At 41.1% G+C, this 20,542-nt stretch overlaps 1 long non-coding RNA gene across 1 annotated transcript; it reads left to right on the plus strand.

Annotated features, from left to right (window-relative positions):
• Positions 1–140: 140 nt before the first annotated feature.
• LOC121905096 lies at positions 141–16,118 on the plus strand. Its single transcript, XR_006098347.1, has 3 exons — positions 141–205; positions 14,108–14,261; positions 15,891–16,118. It is a non-coding gene; the product is annotated as an uncharacterized LOC121905096 (long non-coding RNA).
• The last annotated feature ends 4,424 nt before the right edge of the window (positions 16,119–20,542 follow it).

Below are 20,542 nucleotides of genomic sequence, written 5' to 3' on the forward strand. Positions count from 1 at the left end.
CGCCCACCGCTCACGAATTAGCCAATCATAATTCGGAGCGTCTCATCGGCGATGGGATCGCTGACCAATTGGTTTCATCTCACTCTTTAAGCGGGCCAATAGAAGGCCAATTCTGCCCCTCCCGCTTTACTGCAGAATTCCGAGGCTTGCAGCCAGCAGCATCGCGAGTCTCTAGGCTGAAATTTTGTATAAATGGACGCACAAGGTTAGATTCTAGTTGTCGTGATTGTGTTTGTTCTTCATGTAATGTATTTATGTAACATAGGATAGTGGATTTGTGTGCATTATTGCATGTTATAAGCACCCTTGGATGTCTCATCAGTCGTGTTGGTCCTGTCATGAGCATGTTGTGCACATCCATATGTCACCTCAGTAAAGGGGCCTGGGAGCAGCAGACAGATGAGACAGCAATACAGTCATGGTGTGTGAGTGAGAGAGAGAGTGTGTGTGTGAGTGGGAAATGCAGATAAAAAGAAAAAAAAAACAGGGTGAAGTCAGAATCACATATGATCCTATTGCTTCAACTCAGTCAATCAATGTATCACTGCACATTAAGGGTATGGCCAGCTGCAGAAAGCAGCCTGCAACCTGACTGCCTATGCATCAGCAGGTGTGCAGTTTTGACAATGCAGAGTCAGCATTTTTAGCTGATGTAGAGCACTCAGTGGCAAAGGTAAAATACTTATATGGGTGTACCTGTAGTAAAATAAGGCATCAAACCTGGCTTGATTCTCAAAAACCTCAAGGGTCTATGCAGCTGCAGCGCTGCTTGACTTTTAGGAGGACAGTCATAAAAATGTTTTTTGACTCCTGACATGTTGGCTTGACAGTTCCTGCAAGTATCCACACACTGAATTTGTCTAACAAATCAAACTGCATTCTTGAACACAGGACAGGCAGAAAGAGAGATGGGCGGAAATGACAAGAAAAGAGACAAAGAGGGAGGTAGCCTATGCCAAGGGCAAGGACAGCTTGGATAGAGAGAGCAAAATATGAGAACAGGAAAGAAAACGGTTAGATGGACAGATTGTGTATTATTATGTAACAGAGCCAAAGAGAGTCAGAGACAGAGCATGAAAGACGAACAGACAGAGGACATGCGAGAGCAAGAGGAATCAGGCCCATATGCAGCAATGAGTAGTCGTTGCAGGCCTTTAGTCACGTTTTTCCTTTATGGTTGTCACTGAAGAGACGATGCAGCAGTAAGAGCACACTTGCAGATTCACTGAGTTGCATACCCACAGGCTTGCATGCATGCACAGCAATGGCTGATTTGCAAGGGAAAGCTGAGAGTCACGCCTGTTGTCCCTGGAGCAGATTGTTGCCATGCCTCACTGGCTTCCTTGCTCTGAGCCCAGACGATGACCACACAGCACCATAAGACAACAGAGCATCAGAACAGGGTTAGCACACGGTTAGAGGGCAGTCAGCTACAAATGTCTTCAAAGATGCTTCTATGGTGCAGTTGGTTTTATTATTAAAGCTATCTGGAATACATGTAGACGACTGGCTAACAAATAAGAATTTAATTTTGCAGTGAGTGAATCACATTAGATGTTTTGTAACCTTCTTGAACGACCAGATGGGTGGGAAAAGTTTCAAGATCCCACCCATACAACGCTCACAGGCTGTTAAAGAAAATGTTGACACTTACTTACATTACCGTTTGACCTAGGTCTGGTTTCAACAGAACAGTTTCAGAATCAACTTTACTGGCCAAGTATGTTTATGCATACAAGGAATTCAACTCTGGTTTGGTGGCTCTCACTGTATTCACGCACAACACAACGATCTTTAGAAGCACAACAATCTTCAGCTTTACACAGTTTATATGAATGACTGGCTGAAACTTTCAGTCTAGTGTTGGTTGGTAGCCTTTTACCACCCACTATGTAAAAATGTCCCTGCTAGTATATGAAAAGCAACATAAATATGAACATGTAATATATTTATCAGTGGATCAGACTCTTGTCTTTCTGGTCATGGGGGTTATTTATAAAAAGAATGCCTTATCATAAAAATAATCCAGGTGCAACGCACAGCAGAGAAAGCAGCACTGAAACCAGAAAACTATGGCACCTCCCTAAATTCAAAGCAGTTTGGCAGCACAACAGTGTTATGAAATCTTGTAATGTCCAATTTCACTGCAGGGTTCTTACGAATAAAATAGTCCATATGTTTTATTTTACCCCAAAATAGTTTGTGTGGTAATGGTGTAATTAAGCTATACAGTGAGTGTGCAAAATAACAGAAACATATTAGAATACAATAGCCTTTGAATAAAAACAGCAAGGTGAAGCTCATAATGTGGATGGTGTTACATAAGGTATATTTAATTCTGGAGATATTGCATTGTATTGTCAAATGTTTCCATTATTTTGTCCATTTTTGTTTGTCTCTGACTGTTTTGCTGTCAGCGTCAACTCATTTCTTTAATGCGTGTCCATTTAGCTTTACAAAATTCCTGCACCACAGATGTGGTGAGACATGCATACAGTGAGGATAGATAGAATTTGATCCTGAGGCCCACTGTGCTACCCGTGAGTGTGACTTTGTCACTGTGGTGCTTCTAATAAAGTTATTTTCAGTCTCATTTCAACCAAAATGGCTGCCAGTAGTATCCTTTCTTAACCTCTGTCATACCTTCATGTTTCTCCCTCCCTCCCTCCCTCCTGCTCAACCATTCCAGCCCGCCCCCCACACCTCCTCGCCTTGCAGTACAAGAAAGGAGGGGGAGGGAAAAATCCCCCAATTCTCGGTCTCCACAGCAACAGCAGTCAGATGACCTTGTCTCCGACTTGTTCTGCTGAGTCAGAAATTGAGGGATGGGTGAGGGGGATGCGGGGAGAAAAGAATAGGTTGGAGAAAGAAAGAAAGAAGAAGAGGGCGAGAGAGATGAGACAGAGAGAAAGCTGCTTATTGTTATTCTAACTATATCTGCCTTGTGGATGCTCATGTAGACAGTGCTGTGTCATACTTATCTACATGAGGCAGAATTTTTTTGTCTTGAAGAATAGCCATACACACAGGACAAGAGTGATAGACAGCCATAAACATGTGTCATACTATGCGTAGACAGTGATTTTGGAAAGTATGATGCTAAAGTGGACTGTATGACTCAAGGCTGCAGATGAATACTGTATGTCATGAGGTCTTAGTATCATAAACCATGTGTGAAGGGTTTAGGAAAATATGTGTGAGCAAGACTCAAATAGAGTGAGTGTGTCTGCAGTATGTGTCAGTGTGTCTATATACACATATACTGCATAGCCAAAAGTATATGGACACCTGAACATAACAAGAGGTTATGTGTGTGCACATCTGGGCAAAATATTCAGGTGCAAGACAAAAAAAATCACTGCAGGGGTACAAAGAAGTGAGGTCTGCACATTATTAAACTCCCAATAAATAATTGTATCCTCTTTTTTGAGGCAACGTCTCGATTTGTAAAATCATCCTCAGGCACCTGAACATTACACCCATGTGATTGTTGAGCAGCTCATTCCAAAATGGAAATTAATATGCTGCTATAACAGCCTCATCTTCTCCGGACAGGCTTTCCATCAGATGTTTTTTTTGTATTCTAGCCACAAGAGCATTAGTGAGGTCGGGCACTAATGTTGGGCGTTTCCAATTTATCCCAATGGGGCAAGCCAGCAAAAACAAACATGAAAGACCATTTCATTATGTCATGTTGAAAAAGAAAAGGGCCCTCCCTAAACTGTTGCTACAACGTTGGAAGCTCACTGTTGACAAAAATATCATTATATACTGTAGCATTAACATTTTCCTAAATTGGAACTAAGGGTTCTAGCTCAAACCACATACTGTACTTTTGGCCAGCCAAAATTAGAGTTTGTATGGGAATGTAGGGAGTCATCTGCATGTGTGTGTGTGAGTGCGTGGGTGTGGGTGTGTGCATGTGTATGTGTGTGTGTGTGAAGGTGATCCTAGCTAATCCGGTTTTATAAATGTCTGACATAATCTCTGTTCCACTCACAGTGTCCAGAACAGGGAGAAGGGAGTAAAAGAGCCAGAGACAGAGGAGAAGAGGGGAGGAAATGAGGAAGAGACAGGAACAGACAGAGGAGAAGGCTGAGATCGCAGGGGACAGATGATGGAAAGGCAGATGGGGTTAAGGAGGGTGACAGAAATGAGGCGTGAGAAGGGAGGGAGGGGGATGAAGAGGACAAGAAATAAGTAAGACATGAGATGAAGGAGGAAACAGCCAGGTGGGTGGTGGAAAATTCCTCCCGGATTTAGTGTGGGAAGAGTGACACAGGACAGTCAAAGAGGGTTTACTTGTAAAGGAATGGTAGAGGAAAGACAGACAAAAACAAGAGAGGGAGATAGGCCAGAGTCTGTAATCAGAAAATTGATAAGGAATGCAAAAAAACAAGAGAAAAGAGGAATCTGTCAATACATTGGAATGTAGAGTTGTTTGAACTCAAAATCCATTTATATGTGCAGAAAATTGTGAAGAAAATTTGGGAAAAAAGTTGTCACTGATTGAGGCTAGCAGGTCGAAGCTACATTAGCCACTACTGGCATAACATACACACTCAAATCTCTGACTGAGCCGGCAGCAGTTGAGCTGCATTGTGGGTAATGTAGGCACCAGGTTTGACAAGTACAGAAGAGGGTTAGGGCCACATGAAAAAACAGTGAGATTTATGTCAGAATTCTGACTTTAAACTCAGAACTCAAATACATTTTTCACATGTGGCCCTAATCCACAACAAGAATACTTGGAATAAAAACACAATATCTCACATTATCATTTCGGCTGCACCAATATTGATACTTAAAAAAAAGGGGGGGAACTGTCAATTGCGGGTCTGATTATGGTATAAAAGTGCAACGCTAAATTGTTTGAGTACTCTTTTATGAGATTTGAACTCATGACCTTGGTATTTTAACATCCTGGCAACAGTCAATTTGAATGGACCTTTGTCACAGATGACATTTTAACTTGTCATAGCAGGAAAAGCACAGGTGGTACTAATATCATTAATGACAACTACATGCCATTTGAGTGTCCCAGTAAGACAGGACGTCAAGCCAGCATGCACAACACAAGGGCCGTAGACCTGGGACACTTAATGACATGTGTCATTAATCCTGTTATTAATTACACCTGTGCTTTTCCTGCTGTGACAAGTCAAAATGTCTTTCATGAAAAAAAACCTATTTGAAATTGAATTTGAGAAATAGAGAGAGAAAAAAATGAAGATTAAAATTGAGGAAACATATAAAAGAGGGTCAGGAAGGGTAACTAAGTCAGGAGGAGCTGATTGACATTGAAAAGTACCAGAGTACTCTCTGTACATCCAGAATTTGTGCACACATAGATGATCATATCAGACTTATTCACCAATTCATGGGTTAATGAACCAAAATGCACACATTCCACTACTTTAAATAATATCCAGTCACCTCCTCTCTCCATCCATCTGTTGTGAAACTGTAAATCTGGTTCCAAAGCATTTTCTCCTCCTTCCTCTGTCCCCATTGACCCCTCCTTTCCTTTCTCTGGTAGCTGTCCTTTCAGCACCACCGGCACTGCAGCAAAACCCTGCTCCACTCTACCTTTAACACTACAGGGTTTTTATTACTACTCCACTCACATCTTAGCTATACAGTACAAAACGCCAGACATGCCTGTTTGAGACATCTCTGCAGACAGCAAACAAAGAATTGCTGCTAATGTGAGGTTGCTGTTTATAAAATCCGTCATTGAACTGTCTGTGCTCTTTCATAAACATTCTTATCTCCTGATGTGGGTGGATTTAATTGTTGAAAACATCAATGCATTCAGGTGGCTTTACTAATGCATTTTCCCTGAAAGATCATCAGCTGCTCAGTGGTTTCAATGTAACATCTTTTTATAAACACAGAGCAATGATTGAAAGACCTATGAGTAAAACCAAAGTGCATCTAATGAAGTCTCTCAGCCTGCAAGGCCATTAGAAAGCAAGCATCCATCCACTTGTTTTCCATTTTATGTAACTCCCTTTTAGTAGGTATTTATTCTCAGTTTGCATTTAAAGCGCTCTTAAACTTCCATTAAGACTCCATGAATGCTAAAATCATCCCTACCTTGTAAGCAGATGATTTCTTTGAAGTCGTAGGTTATTCTTACAACAGCCAGAATGCCTCATTTTGACAGTTTTTCACAGGGGATTTCAGAAATAACTCTAAGGCTTCTGTTTCCACTGAGGCATTTCAGTCAAGGAATGAGCATTTGTGTAAATTCTCAAGGTTATTAGTAAAATGTAGGTTGTTCATTACTTTCTAAGTAGCTGAAATGAAATGCTTTGCCAGAGGGTTTCACCCAATGGACTGTGTGTTTTCTTTCAATATTTGTTCACTTGCTGCTTTTTCAACACCTTATTCTCACAGTAAAATCTTCTGATGAATTAATTAAAGGCCCACAAAAATCATGTGATGTCACCAAACTATATGTACTAACATAAGTTATTATGATGTACAGTAAGCTCTCCTGCCATTAACAGGTGAAAGATAACCAACACAGAGTTAGATGAGAGGATTGATACAGCCAGCAACCGGTTAGCTTAGCTTAGCATAAACACTGGAAACAGGATGAAACCGCTAACTTGGCTCCATATGAAGGTAACAAAATCTGCCTACAGCACCTCTAAAGTTCACTAATTGACATGTACAAACTTAAAAACAACAAATTGTGATTTTACAGGGGAGCCTCACTGTGATGACAAGAGTTTTAGAAGTTACTGCGTCTAACCAAGAAATAGTCCCGACACATAACTCCTCATAAAACTACAACATATTGTTTTTACACTTCTGTTTTTGTATGAATTAAACAAATGAGATGTAACATGTTTGGGTTTAACTTGGACAAGACACTGAGCCCATATTGCTCCCAATGGTTAGGGAGTGTGTGTGTGTGTGTGTGTGTGTGTGTGTGTGTGTGTGTGTGTGTGTGTGTGTGTAAGAATGGGAGCCAAAAATCTTAAACTGCTTTGGACGCAGCTAGCTGTTTCCACTATTTATTCTAAGCTAATTGGATGCTGGCTGTAAATAAAATTAATTAAACACAAATTTCAAACAAACAGTCCAAATTGGCCAAACTTCAAGGTTTAATTTATCATCAGTAGTACATCTACAAGAGTCATTTAACTGTATACAAGTTAGAGGTATTTTTTCCAGTGAAATTTCTATGTTTGGCTAAGTTGTTCTTCAACAAATATTGCTCACCATGAGATGAAATTCTTGAACAAAGTACAGTCATTCATATTTAATGCTCAAATGTCAAATTGCTTTGTAAATGAGGTCACTAGGATGTGGGAAAATGGCTTTTGGGTACTATTATTATCCAGCAGATTAGCACATGAGCATTTCACCTAAGATGGGAGCTGATGGACTGTAAAACCTATTAAATGGTGCACTCAGATTTTAGGAATATTTCAGAATACTCTCATGTTTTATCCACCTCCTTTAAATCCTCTCTCCCTCCCAGACAGCACGTTTAGCTAAATTTACTCACTGGTGGTGGCCATTTTGCTGACAGTCTAGCTGCCCGAGCTGCTTTGAAGCTGTTTGCTTTGTGCTTTTCAGGTCTGCTGAGCTTGTAGTGTGTCACACTCACTTATCGTAAAGGAAAAGGTGTGCTTGGTTCAGACGATGCTAGTTGTCTGTGAGCATGGGTTGAGTGTTTTACTTTTCATAGCCTGTGTGCATTGGCACATTTTGCAGGTAAGCATCTTTTGTCACTCTGATAAGTGACCTGTCATACATAGAGAACAGCAAGCAGCAGCCCCCGACCTGATTTAAGAGACGTATGTGAGTGTGTCGGATATTTTGTCAGCTTCGTGTGTTGGCTGAGTGTGTCTTTGGATTCACTGCTGCATGTACATGTGAGCCGGTATTTGTGTGCATGTGTGTGTGGCAAGTACAGTAAGCAGCCTCAAGAGTGATGAGAAGGATGACAGTGTCGTAGCAGAGCTGGAGTCTGGCCATGTGCTCGACGGGGGAACTGGCCCTTTAATACCTATCACCCAATCACGCAGGGGATGCTGGGAGCAGGCTGTCCTTGGGAACGACCTTGCAGGGGGGCCGAGGGATGGAGAGGGTAGGGACGGAAGTGCACAGAGAAGGGGCATATAAAGGAGGAGGAAAAGAGGGGTTGGTACAGACAGTGCAGGGAGTATGGAGGGTATATGATGCAGGGAAGGGGAGAAAAATTCACAGCAAGAAAGGTGTAAAAATTTAGTCACCTCTATCACAAAGGTAATTAACTACTACATGGATCAGACATTAAATGGATGCAATAAATAGATAGATGCAGACAGATAGAAGGCAGATGAATGAGAGATAAATAGTTGAGGACACTAAGAAGATTAAAAGTTCAGCTACGTAGTTCTGCCTCGCTCCACCTCTCTGTCTCTTTCCCTCTGTGACAGACATGGACGTCATCCCGTCCAGATTAAATTGACAGCATGCCACACTCTTATATTGCATAAGAATTTCTCTGAAATGGACGAAAGGGAGGGATAAGAATAGGACTATGGTTTAGAGGTGGTAATAATGTGAGCAGAAATTGCAGCTGAAGGAGTTTCAAATGTCCTTAACCCTTGTGGGGTTTTTTTTGAAAATCATTGTTTGGGGTCCCACACACCCCAGTGATGTATATGTAAAAATAATAGGAATTATTTTAAAAAATCAATTAATTTCTTCCTTTAAATACACTTTTCATTTTCTCATATTAAAACTCCAATGACATAAACCCTAAAACTATAGACTAATTTGGGATATGGGAGGGGTACTGGCACATATCATCAGTCCAAAATCATGTCTATAAGCAAAATTAGGAAAAGCCATGAAGTATCAAGGTGATAAAAGCATGTTCATTGTGTTTATGAGCTGTTAAATAGATGTTAAAAAATTTGAAAACTTAATCGAGCTACGTAATTACACTCCTGATCACATTTTTTCCTTCAGTATTTCACTCCAGTTGATTATGAACTACTTAATTCCGACAAAAGCCTAACGATGCGTTCACTTGCAAAGTGCCAAGTAAGGTGTCCAAGCCCCCTCCATATGTGGTGTCAGCAGCAGGCACAGCAGTGCTGTGGCCCCACCAGATGCGTTACCTTGTGTGTGGCCCCATTCTGTTCCAGATGACAGAGTGAGAGTATGTTTGTGTGTGTTTGCATATGTGTGTGTTCAAAGAGAGAGATGGTTCCAAACATGTTTGTGTTTTCACATCTTGCTTTCCTGTGTGCATCAGCATATCTATGTGTGCGTCAGTATGTGTTCTCTAGCCGTGGGACTAGTAATGTGTGTTTTTTATGTGTGTGTGTGACTTGGGGCATGCTGCTGTGCCCAATGAGTCAGTGTGATGGAGTGCTAGCCTGGCGCTATGCTAGCTAGGCAACCTCAGCAATGTTTTCATTATCACTGCACCCAGTCACCTCAGACCTGGGACCCCACCCTGTCCCAGAGCATTACAGTCCGTCTCTATTTTACCACGCAAGTGACAAACACAACACAACACACACACACACACACACACACACAAATGCACACATACTGCATAACTAAAAGATAAAGATTGCATGATTAAAATATGACTTTACTCCACTAATTCTGGCAGTCGATTTGTCTTCTAAGTGTGTGCATAAGTAGCTTTGTGTGTCCATTGTGTGCGTGTGTGTTTCTGCGTCTCCTGTCCCCTAGGCTTGTCCACTGGATGTGTATTTGTGCCCTTATCCTGAGCTCTGTTCTGACAGAAGGAGGCTGCTGTGTGCTCGTTACTGTAAGTCTCTCACAGACATTGTTCCCTCAGTGGGAGGAGTGGAGTGTGTGTAAGTGACTGGGTAATTGGCTCTCCACTGGCCTGAGCTTTGTCCCCTATGTGTGCACTCACACGTACAGTTACAGGCTGCAGCACAAATGTAAGCTGATGGTCTGTGAGAGCCATGTCATCTGTATGACAGGTGCTATACATACGACATCAATCGTGACCCAAACACTCGTCATTCAACAGATACAGAGGGTGTTGTATTGAATAGTAAAGGGAACACTGGTTGTCAGGGTCACCCAAGTCAAATATCCCTAGAGACTGGAGGAAGTCGCCCTGGCAACTACCAGCCCCTCTCCATCCCATCCCCCTTTCAATTCACTCCTCATCACATTACTCATCTGTCATGCAGGCTGCACGCACACACACAAGACACAAGATGTTCAGTGTTCAGGGACATACAGTATTAGACTCCATCATGACACTACTCACAAGAGAGAAAGATGGGAAGAAGGTGAAGGTGATCATGCATACAGACCACATCAAACTTTTCTGTACAACCTTCTTCTGTCATCTCAAGAACATTGCCAAACTACATCCCATTTGATTCCTTCCTGATGCAGTGAAGCTGGTCCATTCATCTCCTCAAGGCTGGACTACTGCAATGTACTATACCTTTTCTGGATTCCTGCCAGAATCCTCCAGTCTGCTGCTTGGATACTAATGAGACTGTGGTTACAACATCAATTTACACTGGCTACCTGTCTCCTTCAGGACAGGAGTGTGTAATTCTTCTTCTGACCAATGACTGTATCTATAGAAATGCACCTGCCTGAAAAAGCCCTTAAAACCAAAACCTCAGATTAAATGACCTTTTTCACCAAATTGATCAAGCTCTGTAATACCAGAAATCAGACCTTAAACTGCATCCCAGTCTCTGAAATGCTCTTTCCCACATCTAGCATTCGTTTTTAAAGACAGGGCTCAAGACCATTTGTTTAGCAAAGCATTTATTTATGTTATTGCCTCTTAAGCATTTTAAATGCATACCCTTGCCTCCAAGATTTTATGATTTTAATCTTTTATAATTATTAATGTTATTATAGGCAATCAAAATGTCAACTGGTCAGAATGGTTTACAGACTACAATTGCTAATGGAAAATAGCTTGAGTTGCAACTTTGCACTTCTCTCCCGTGTATGTCACCCCATCTTGTGTCCTCTACAGGCTTCTGTTGCTTCCCTCCCTCCTCACCTCTCCCACACTCACTCTCTTCCTCTCTTCTTCCCTCTTCTTCTTTCCCTCGTCCTCCCTTGCGAGTGGACTCATGGTGAGTCTAATTTTAGCTGTACCGCGTCAGTTGCACTCCACTTTTATTGCTCCAGATATTTGCGTCTTACATATGCATTTTCACATAGAACATCTTGAGCGGATGTGTGTGTGTGTGCCGCATGTGTGAACAGATGAGTAATGTGCTGAAGAGTGAGATGAAAGGGATGGGATTCGAGGCAGCGAGTCTCCAGGGTTGTTTGACTGGGGTGACCCTAACAGCTGATTGGCTAATTCCCTGTCCTCTGAGCCATCCCATGATGCTTAGAGGAAGGGTAGCTCCCAAGGTTATGTATGCTAACACATGGGGGAACATGAAGTGTGTAACACAACTGCACACACACACACACATGCACAGACGATTGAAGCAGAACCTTATCATTGGCAAAGCCTGGGGGATTGTCACATTTCCATTTAAAGCAGTACAGACATGTTAGCAGTAAATCACAGGTCATTCATTTACTCAGTAAAGCAAGGTGAGACAGACGGAGGACAGTGGCTAAACTATAAGCAGATGCTCTTGGAAACAATCCTGGTGAAAAAACATGCTGTTTCTTTTTCTATTTCTTTTGTAGTGAACAAAAATAGCGCTGAAAGATGACTTGATTAATTGATTAGTCAGTTAAAAGAAAATGTATCAGCAACCATTGAAATAATAAAGTAATGGTTGAAACCATTTATCAACAAAAATGTAATGAATTGGCTTTTTGTGTTTCATATCATTATAATTGACATATACTTCTCCGAGTTTTAGACACTATGCTCTTTGTGAATTTGTAATTGGCATTTTTCACCATTTTCTGATATTTTGTACATTCAACCATTAACTGATTAATTGGAAAACAAATCGCCAGTGTAACAGATACTGGATAATCATTAGATGCAGCTCTAAACAAAAATAAGTGCATTAGATTACATTTGTATGTCTAAGCTACAGTTTAATGTCTTCAAATTTCAGATGCAAAAAGATCAGATAATCGTGACAATTCTCATCTTGACCTATGAAATAGTAGTTCAACAAAATGAAAAAAAAACTTAAGGTTCACTTACTAACTTTCATCTGTGGAGCTTTCAGTAGCATCTCACAGCCTTCATCTGCAGATGAATTTTGCTTGGTTGACATGGAGATGGCTCAGTGGTTATCATCAAGTGACAACTGAGACAACTGACAATGCGCGTCATTTCCATGACAACTAAGCAAACTCCCACCACTGATGACCATGAGATGTTGTTGAAAGCACTGGGAAAGAAAGCAAGTAAGTGTACATTGAGCTGCGTTGTCAAACATTAGATGATATTTTCAACTATGGAGGAATGCATACAGTCTTTATTGTGTGCCTGGCAACACTTTCTTCAGCCAGACAACCCACCTCTACTTGTTAGCTGCGTCCAGCTGTTTAACTAATGCTAATGTAGTAGCCATATTATTCAGCCTGAGGACACTGGCAGTGGCAGAGGTCAATTAGGATTAAGTTCTGCCATACTACATAGACTTACAGTAGACCACTGATGTTAAAAGGTTAAACTCAATCTGCCTGACAATAGAACTGAGGAACAGACATGAATATAATTGGGAGGGATGTCTTTGTGCCCTTGTGACATCTGCTGACTGTGTGTGTAGATTTCATTCATAGATTCAAACCTTGTCAGGCTGTTTTCCTGAGGATTATGGAGAACTGTGACTATGGCTGCAGGTCTGATCAAATTGAAACAAACATCTGGACACACCCTGGTATGCTAACAGGCAGGGACACATACACATAAGCACACACACCTCATTAACTTGAGTAGCTCTAACTCACAAAATAAGTCATGATTCATTAGATTACGCCATGTTCACTAGCACATGCTAACATGTCGTGCTACTAAATCAAGGCTTGTTTACTCTGACTGAATGATCAGTCAGGCCATTCATCACTCAGTGAAAACATCTTGTTATTCGAGTGTTTTCCTGGCAGCCATTTGAATGTATTGGTGTGTCTGTGTCAGTGCATGTTTATGTACGAGATGGCAAGGTTGCACGTGTGCCCAGAAATGTGATTTTGGATTGAATGAAATGAGGGATGATGAAGGGGAGGGAGTTTGGATGAGTACCCAAGAGGCACTCAGTCATTCAAATGTTGTGTCATCACTGGGGAATGAAACATCTGGCACTGGGGTGGTGTGTTGGCCTTGACTGACTGGTTTTACTCATTTATTCAGTCAGTCACAAACTGGGAAGTCTGTCTCTCTTAGTGCAGGGTTAGTTCTACTGGAAATAGTCCTAATTAGACAAATGTGCAACTATTTGAACAATCCACATGTTTGTGTTATTTTAGTTGAATAAAAAGCCCTTATTTATGCATGACAAACATGTAGTGGACAATTTTATTTTGGTCTGATTCATTTATCAACTGAAACAACAGACAGATGACAAATTAAAGGATGAATTAATCATTAGAGAGCCAAGACATGCAGTTACTTCTATACACTAATAATGATAATGATGTGAATTATACAGTGCATTTAGAAAGCATTCAGACCCCTTCACTTTTTAACATTTTGTTATGTTGCAGCCTTTTAAATTAATTTTTTCCTTCATCAATCTACACTCAATACCACAAAATGACAAAGCAAAAACAGAATTTTAGAAAGTTTTGCGAATTTGTTGAAAAGGAAAAATTGAAATATCACATTGACATAAGTATTCAGACCCTTTACTCAGTATTTAGTTGAAGCACCTTTGGCAGTGATTAAAGCCTCGAGTCTTCTTGGGTGTGACACAACGAGCTTTGCTTGGATTTGAGGATTTTCTGCTGTTCTTCCTGCAGATCCTTTCAAGCTCTCTCAGGTTGGATGGACCATCGATGGACGGCCATTTTCAGGTCTCTCCAGTGACCTGAAAATGGCTGTGCCACTCAAGGACATTCACAGAGTTGTCCCTAAGCCACTCCTGCATTGTCTTGGCTGTGTGCTCAGGTTTTCATTAAGGATATCTCTGTACCTTGTTCCATTCAGCTTTCTCTCAGCCCTGACCAGTCCCCCCAGTCCCTGTTGCTGAAAAACACCCCCACAGCATGATGCTGCCACCACCATGCTTCATCATTGAGACGGTATTGGGCAGGTGATGAACGGTGCCTGGTTTCCTTCAGACATGATGCTTAGAACTGAGGTCAGTTAAATCTTCATTTCATCAGACCAGAGAATTTTGTATCTCACAGTCTGAGAGTCCTTTAGGTGCTTTTTTGCAAACTCCATGGAGGCTTTCCTGTGTCTTTCACTGAGGACAGGATTTCTGTCTGGCCACTCTGCCATAAAGCCCACATTCTTGGAGTGTTGCAGTAATGGTTGTCCTTCTGGAAGTTTCTCCCATCTCCACACAGGATCTCTGGAGCTGAGCCAGAGTGACCATCGAGTTCTTGGTCACCTCAAGGCCCTTCTCCCCCGATTGCTCAGTTTGGCTGGGCGGCCAGCTCTAGGAAGAGTCCTGGTTGTTCCAAACTTCTTCCATTTAAAAATTATGGAGGCCACTGTGCTCTTGGGAACCTTCAATGCATTTGTTTTGGTAGCCCTCCCCAGATCTGTGACACAATCCTGTCTCTGAGCTCTGCAGGCAGTTCCTTTGACCTTATGGCTTGGTTTTTGCTCTGATATGCATTGTCAGCTGTGAGACCTTATACAGTATAGAAAGATGAGTAACTTTCCAAATCATGTCCAATCAATTGAATTTACCACAGATGGACTCCGATCATGGTGTAGAAACATCTCAAATATGATTAAGAGAAATGGGAGGCACTGGAGCTAAATTTCAAGTGTAATAGCAAAGGGTCTGAATATTTATGTCAATGTGATATTTCAGTTTTTCCTTTTTAATAAATTTGCAAAACTTTCTAATATTCAGTTTTTACTTTGTCATAATGGGGTATTGAGTGTAGATTGATGAGAGAAAAATGAATTTAAATCATTTTGACTTGTGACCAGTCTCACAAGTTGAATCTCTGTCTACCTTTCCTTGCTTTCAAACACCCTTTTAAAGCATTTATAAGTCGTAACCAATAGCTTCATCAGTGTTCAATAACTTATTTATTAATGTTTTATACTGTAGACTATAAACCAAACAACTTTGGGGTTGCCAAGTTGTGAAAACCCCCTTTAACTGGTTTATATCATCCTCCAGCATTAGATTAGTTCACTAGTTTATCATGAAAACAGCTTGACTGGAAAACAGCGGCAGAACTTTAAGATTAACTTTAAGAATGTATAACATTTATAACCGGAAATTTGATGGATTATTGTAAATATTTATTATTGGCTTATTACTGTACATTTGACACACATGACTACAGACTTGATGGCTTATTAGAACGTAAGAAACACATGAGCATTTATTAATGGATTACCAACACATATCTTCATTGCTACCAAATAAAGCATTATTAAGTTGTTTATTAACCATTTATAATTCCATTGGTTACAACTTATAAACCCTTTATAAAGGATGCTATATGTGAAAGTGGCACCTTTTTAAAACACTTTGGTTCATACTGGATGATTCATGCAGTTTTTATGGCATGTGTGACAGATTTTATCGCATATGACTTAACATCATCACACAAGGATGAATTACCACCAAGAATAATATGAAAAACTAAAGGCCAGTTTTATGACCCTATCATTTGCCATCAAATCCTGCTGATTGAAGCATATTTCTCCTCTGCTGTTAACAAATTCATGTGTCCTATAAGTGACACTTTGTGATAGCCTTCTGTCCTTTCTCTCCTCTCTGTCTCATCCTGTCCAGGTGGAGCACCTGCTTAACGAGAACATCCACATCTGTGCACACCATCGCACTGCCTGCATCTGCAGTGCAGGCCTAATGGCTGTGATTGGAGGAGAGAGGAGACACAAAGCCCTGTTTGATTGGACAAGAGCTGAGGCTCAGCATAACGTGACTGGAGTAAGAGGACTCTCATGTTGCTGGGCTTGTTGAAAATTACCACTGCTTCTGTTTGCACAAACATAAGATAATAAAGAGAAAATAAAAATGAAAAAAGAGAGGAAAGAAGAAAAGAAATGTCTTGTGTGAGGGGGAAAAAAACGGCGAGTTATTTAGAGAAAGCAGGTACCGGATATTGCAGATCAGCAGAGGAGTGAGTCGAAGAATGTCTCTCTCACTGTCACACTATCCTCTCACACATTGTGTTTCAACACATGAAGGATAATATCCTGCACAAGTCAATAGCCCATCGCTGATAAAAACTAAGTAGCTACGATGGAGGATAACGTAATTTGTGAGCAAGCTGAGAGCACGGGGAGATTTGAGTTCAGCCAGGAAGACATTTAAAGGGCATGCTGGACATCCCATCCCTTTAAATGAGAAAATGTGGAGAGACAGTTAAAGGGAGTCACTCAGCAGGTACAGAGGAATGATGCAACCTGAGCTGATAGCATTAAATATTAACAATCATTTTAAACCAGCTGGCATCATGACTGCCCTGGGGAAACAAACGGCAAATGTCACACACACACACATATAAACACATTCACCACTGACTCACGAGCACTTTATTTTTTGCCTTACTATATATAGTGTATATTTATCTCTCAGCATTGACCTGGATTGAATACATTATTCTTTCACACTACATCCTTTACTTTAAAGTGTAATATATTGAGAAAGCATTTCAGCATTCAGCATGTTTTTTTTTTTAAATTGAAAAGAAATTTGATTTAAAGCAACACTATATAACGTTTTAAAAGAAGAAATACAACATCCTTCCTCTCTTATAACAAATAAAACACACCATTGCTTATTTCAGTACACTCAGGGGTTTTGCTGCAACCACTTTAGTGGGTCTGGTATGACCAGCAGCTTAGGGTGGTTAATGTTAGCAAACTGTAGACAGATATTGCTGTGTCACTGACATCACTGATTATTGACATTATGAGTCATCTCTACTTGTGCTACTATTACACCACATTTTGGCATTCACTATCATCCTGTAATAATCACTTGCAGACACACTTGTCATCTCAAGGAAAATTACAGCATCCTGGGCTCCTGGGCTGAAAAAGTGAAGCCAATATGGGAGTGCCAAAAACTGCAGTTCCTCAAATGGCCACTTGAGGCTGGCTCCAGAATCGAGTCAATCCCCATAGACTCCAATGTTAAAATGCCCAACTTTACAGCAGAAATAAACATGTTTACAGCCCAGTACAAAAAGCAGTTTTGGTCTCTATAGCTAATTTCCCCTTTCATGACAACTGCACAGGGGGTGAATTTTTTTCATAACTCACCTGTTTAAATTTTATTAAGCCCTAAAGTTGTGCATAATAAAGGGCGTGGCCGCTTTGAGTGACAGGTCGCTAGCTGCCAGGTGGCTTGTTTCAGCAACCAGGCTTCATTCGGCCCACCTCAGCTCCACCTCTTTGCCCATTTTGGATTAGCTGGGAGTTAGGTGGAGTCAGGCACTGCCAAGATGGCGACGGCGGGAGACACCCACTTTGAGCTTCAAAACTGCTCTTCAGAAACCTATGAGTGATGTCACAGTGGCTACGTCCGTATTTTTTATAGTCTATGGTTGTTACAGTAAGTGCTCCAAAACGACATGTTTACGTTCACGTGACAGATGCCCTCTAGTGGCTGTAGTAATTATGACATGAGCATAATAAGGTGACGTTATTATAGAGCATCAGAAGGAGGATGGGGTGGATGGATGGGTCAACTCAACATCGGACTGACGACCCAAACCCACAATGTTTTCCTAATCCTAATTGAGTACCCAAACCATGATTTTTTCCTAAACCTAACCAAGTCATTTTTGTGCCTACACCTAACCAGACTGTCCATTTTCAGACCAGAGACCAGGTAATATCATACAAAGTGTCTTTAAAGTGTTGACATCACCACCATGAGCATTATTCTTTCGTGACAGCTACACAGGCTTCACATTTTCCTTACACAAATGAATTTGGATGAAAATTTCAAATCCTTTCCTTTAATCACAAATTAGATACTTATTAGATAACCTACATCACCTTGTAGGGAAAAACATAGTGTAGCTGCATTCACTATGTGTCAGCGCCGGTTCTGCCTCAGGCCACGCAGAGAGCAAAGTGCTATAATATTGAATACCACTGTAGGACCATTATCTGATCAGTCTGCCCGCCGGATGACACTGTTTGTTCGAGTTGTTTGTTTCCGTCATAGTATGTTAATTGTGTGATGTTTAAATATTGATTTTTGCTGCTGAAGACAACTGCAACTTAACAAGAACTGTAATATCACAACTGTGTCAAGAAGGTTTAATTAAAATTAAGAGGGCTGTTTCTTTGCTGATACAAAGCATGTGTGGAACAGCATTAGCGGCCAATCACATTGTTTGGTCTCTAAAAACTAAAGTCCTTTGACAGATATTTATAGCCTTGCTTTATTCTACTTTTAAATCTGTCACTCTGCATTGGTTATGAATACATTTTCTTATAAAACATTAAATGCTTGCTTATTTTCCCTCAGGTTTTATACATTTATATTCTTACATAGCATGTAACTAACACATTTAATAGCACCAATATAGAAGTTCTCAAAGTGAGAACATCAGGAGGCAAGTAACATACAAATTTGGACCAATCTGAGCTGCGCCAGGCCTCCCCCAGCTGTCCGTTGGCCTCGCCTGCCCTCCACCTTCAGCTTCTCTTTTAATCCCCAAAGCTCCTCTCTCTCTTCCTCTTTCACAGCTTGTGCCCCTTATCTACTCCACCCGCTCTATCGGTTTCTCCCTCTTTCCATTCCTCTTCAGACTCGCATGCCTTTCCTACTGCAAGGGCGCCTTGGCAGTGTCACTCACCATGGTGCCAGTATTCGTGCCTCCGTCGTCCTCTTGCTCTCCTCTCACACAGTGTGTCCTTCTGGCCTGGTGTTTACAGAAATAGCCCCGTTGAGAGATGATGGCAGAGGGAGTGAAAAAAAAAAATAAAAGAGGGGGACGAGGCTGAGAACAGGTGAGGAGTTTTCAGGGGATTTCATACCTCCAGTTAGTTACTTGAGTGGAAAGAAAAGGCCACAACCGTGCGTAGCTAAATTTTAATCCACTTAACCCGTTTGCTCACACAGTCTTTATTTTTTTCCACTATCAGCACCCCCACACACATGCAAGTTTGCAAACCTATAGACACACACATGCTGTCTCCGTGGGGGTCCAATCACGTGTTTATTTCCTCGTCTTATAAGCTGTGAAAGGTTAAAGGACTACTCCAACACTGAACCAAATGTCTTTATTCTCCTTTGAGAGGCTATGATCCAACTATATTAAATTGCTGCTTAAATATTACAGTTAGCTTTCATTTATTTTTCTTTTAAGCACTTCAAATTGATAATCAAGGTCATTCAAGGTGTCCTCAGCCTCATTAGGCTAAACCAGGCCTGTATTTATAAGTGTGTGTGTGTCTTTGTACTCACCAACCAAGCCAACAGCATACAGCCAAACATGCTCATCATAGTCATACACATGATGAGCCTATAGGCAGAGTTTGTCCATCAGGTGGGGTTGCTAGTGGTTCAAAGAGCACTCAGAATATCCTTGGTTGCATGATGCATGTTTCTTTGTGTTCCTTTAACATAAGTTGCCTCACATTTGTTCTACTGGCAGTCAAGGTCACCTGGTAAATCCCCGCTCACCTACTTTACTGCAAGTCAAATCAGTCGTTTCCTCCATCCCCCATCTTTTCTGTCCACCCCGATTCTCTCAATCCCTCCTCTTCTGCCTCTATTTTTAACCAGCTTAGCAGCATTGAAGGCATGAGAGGTTTATTCTCTGCCTTCTCCCTCACTCATTACCTGGCTACCGATTCACAAAGTCTGTTAATCCCATAATGCCACAAGTGCACGGATCACTGCTAGTTTACAGAAAAGTAACAGACTAAGGCTTGAGAACACTTTCCCTTCGAGAATTTGTTAAATTCTGTTATGGTCAACTCTATTTGACCCTGAAAACATACTCTGAACTAACTTATTGACTCTCGTTGTCTGCTTGTCCACAGTTGACAGTCTGTGCATTCCCAACATACCCGTGGAACACTCCTTCAATCAATACACACAGAGCCATTAGAGAGTTACAACTCCTGCTCAATTCCCTGATCATATTTATTGATCAAGACATTTATATTGTAGGTACCTTAATGTACTTTGCAACACCACCATACAGTAGGGTACTGCAGCTCAACTAAAATTAGAAATAATACAAAGAATTTTCACAGAAGCCATCTCTAAGTGTGGATGAAACACAGAATGCAAGTCAGAGTTTTCCACACCAGCTGCAGCTCGAACTGACCTTGGCATTAAGTCTTGTATTGCCTTCAGCTGCAAAATATATTGTCAGCAATATATTGTCAGCCCTTACACATTCAGTTCTTCCTAGAATACCCATCTACCTGTGTGACCAGAATACAGGCAGA

This window comes from Thunnus maccoyii, chromosome 10, assembly GCF_910596095.1.
Source record: "Thunnus maccoyii chromosome 10, fThuMac1.1, whole genome shotgun sequence".
Taxonomy (NCBI): Eukaryota; Metazoa; Chordata; class Actinopteri; order Scombriformes; family Scombridae; genus Thunnus; species Thunnus maccoyii.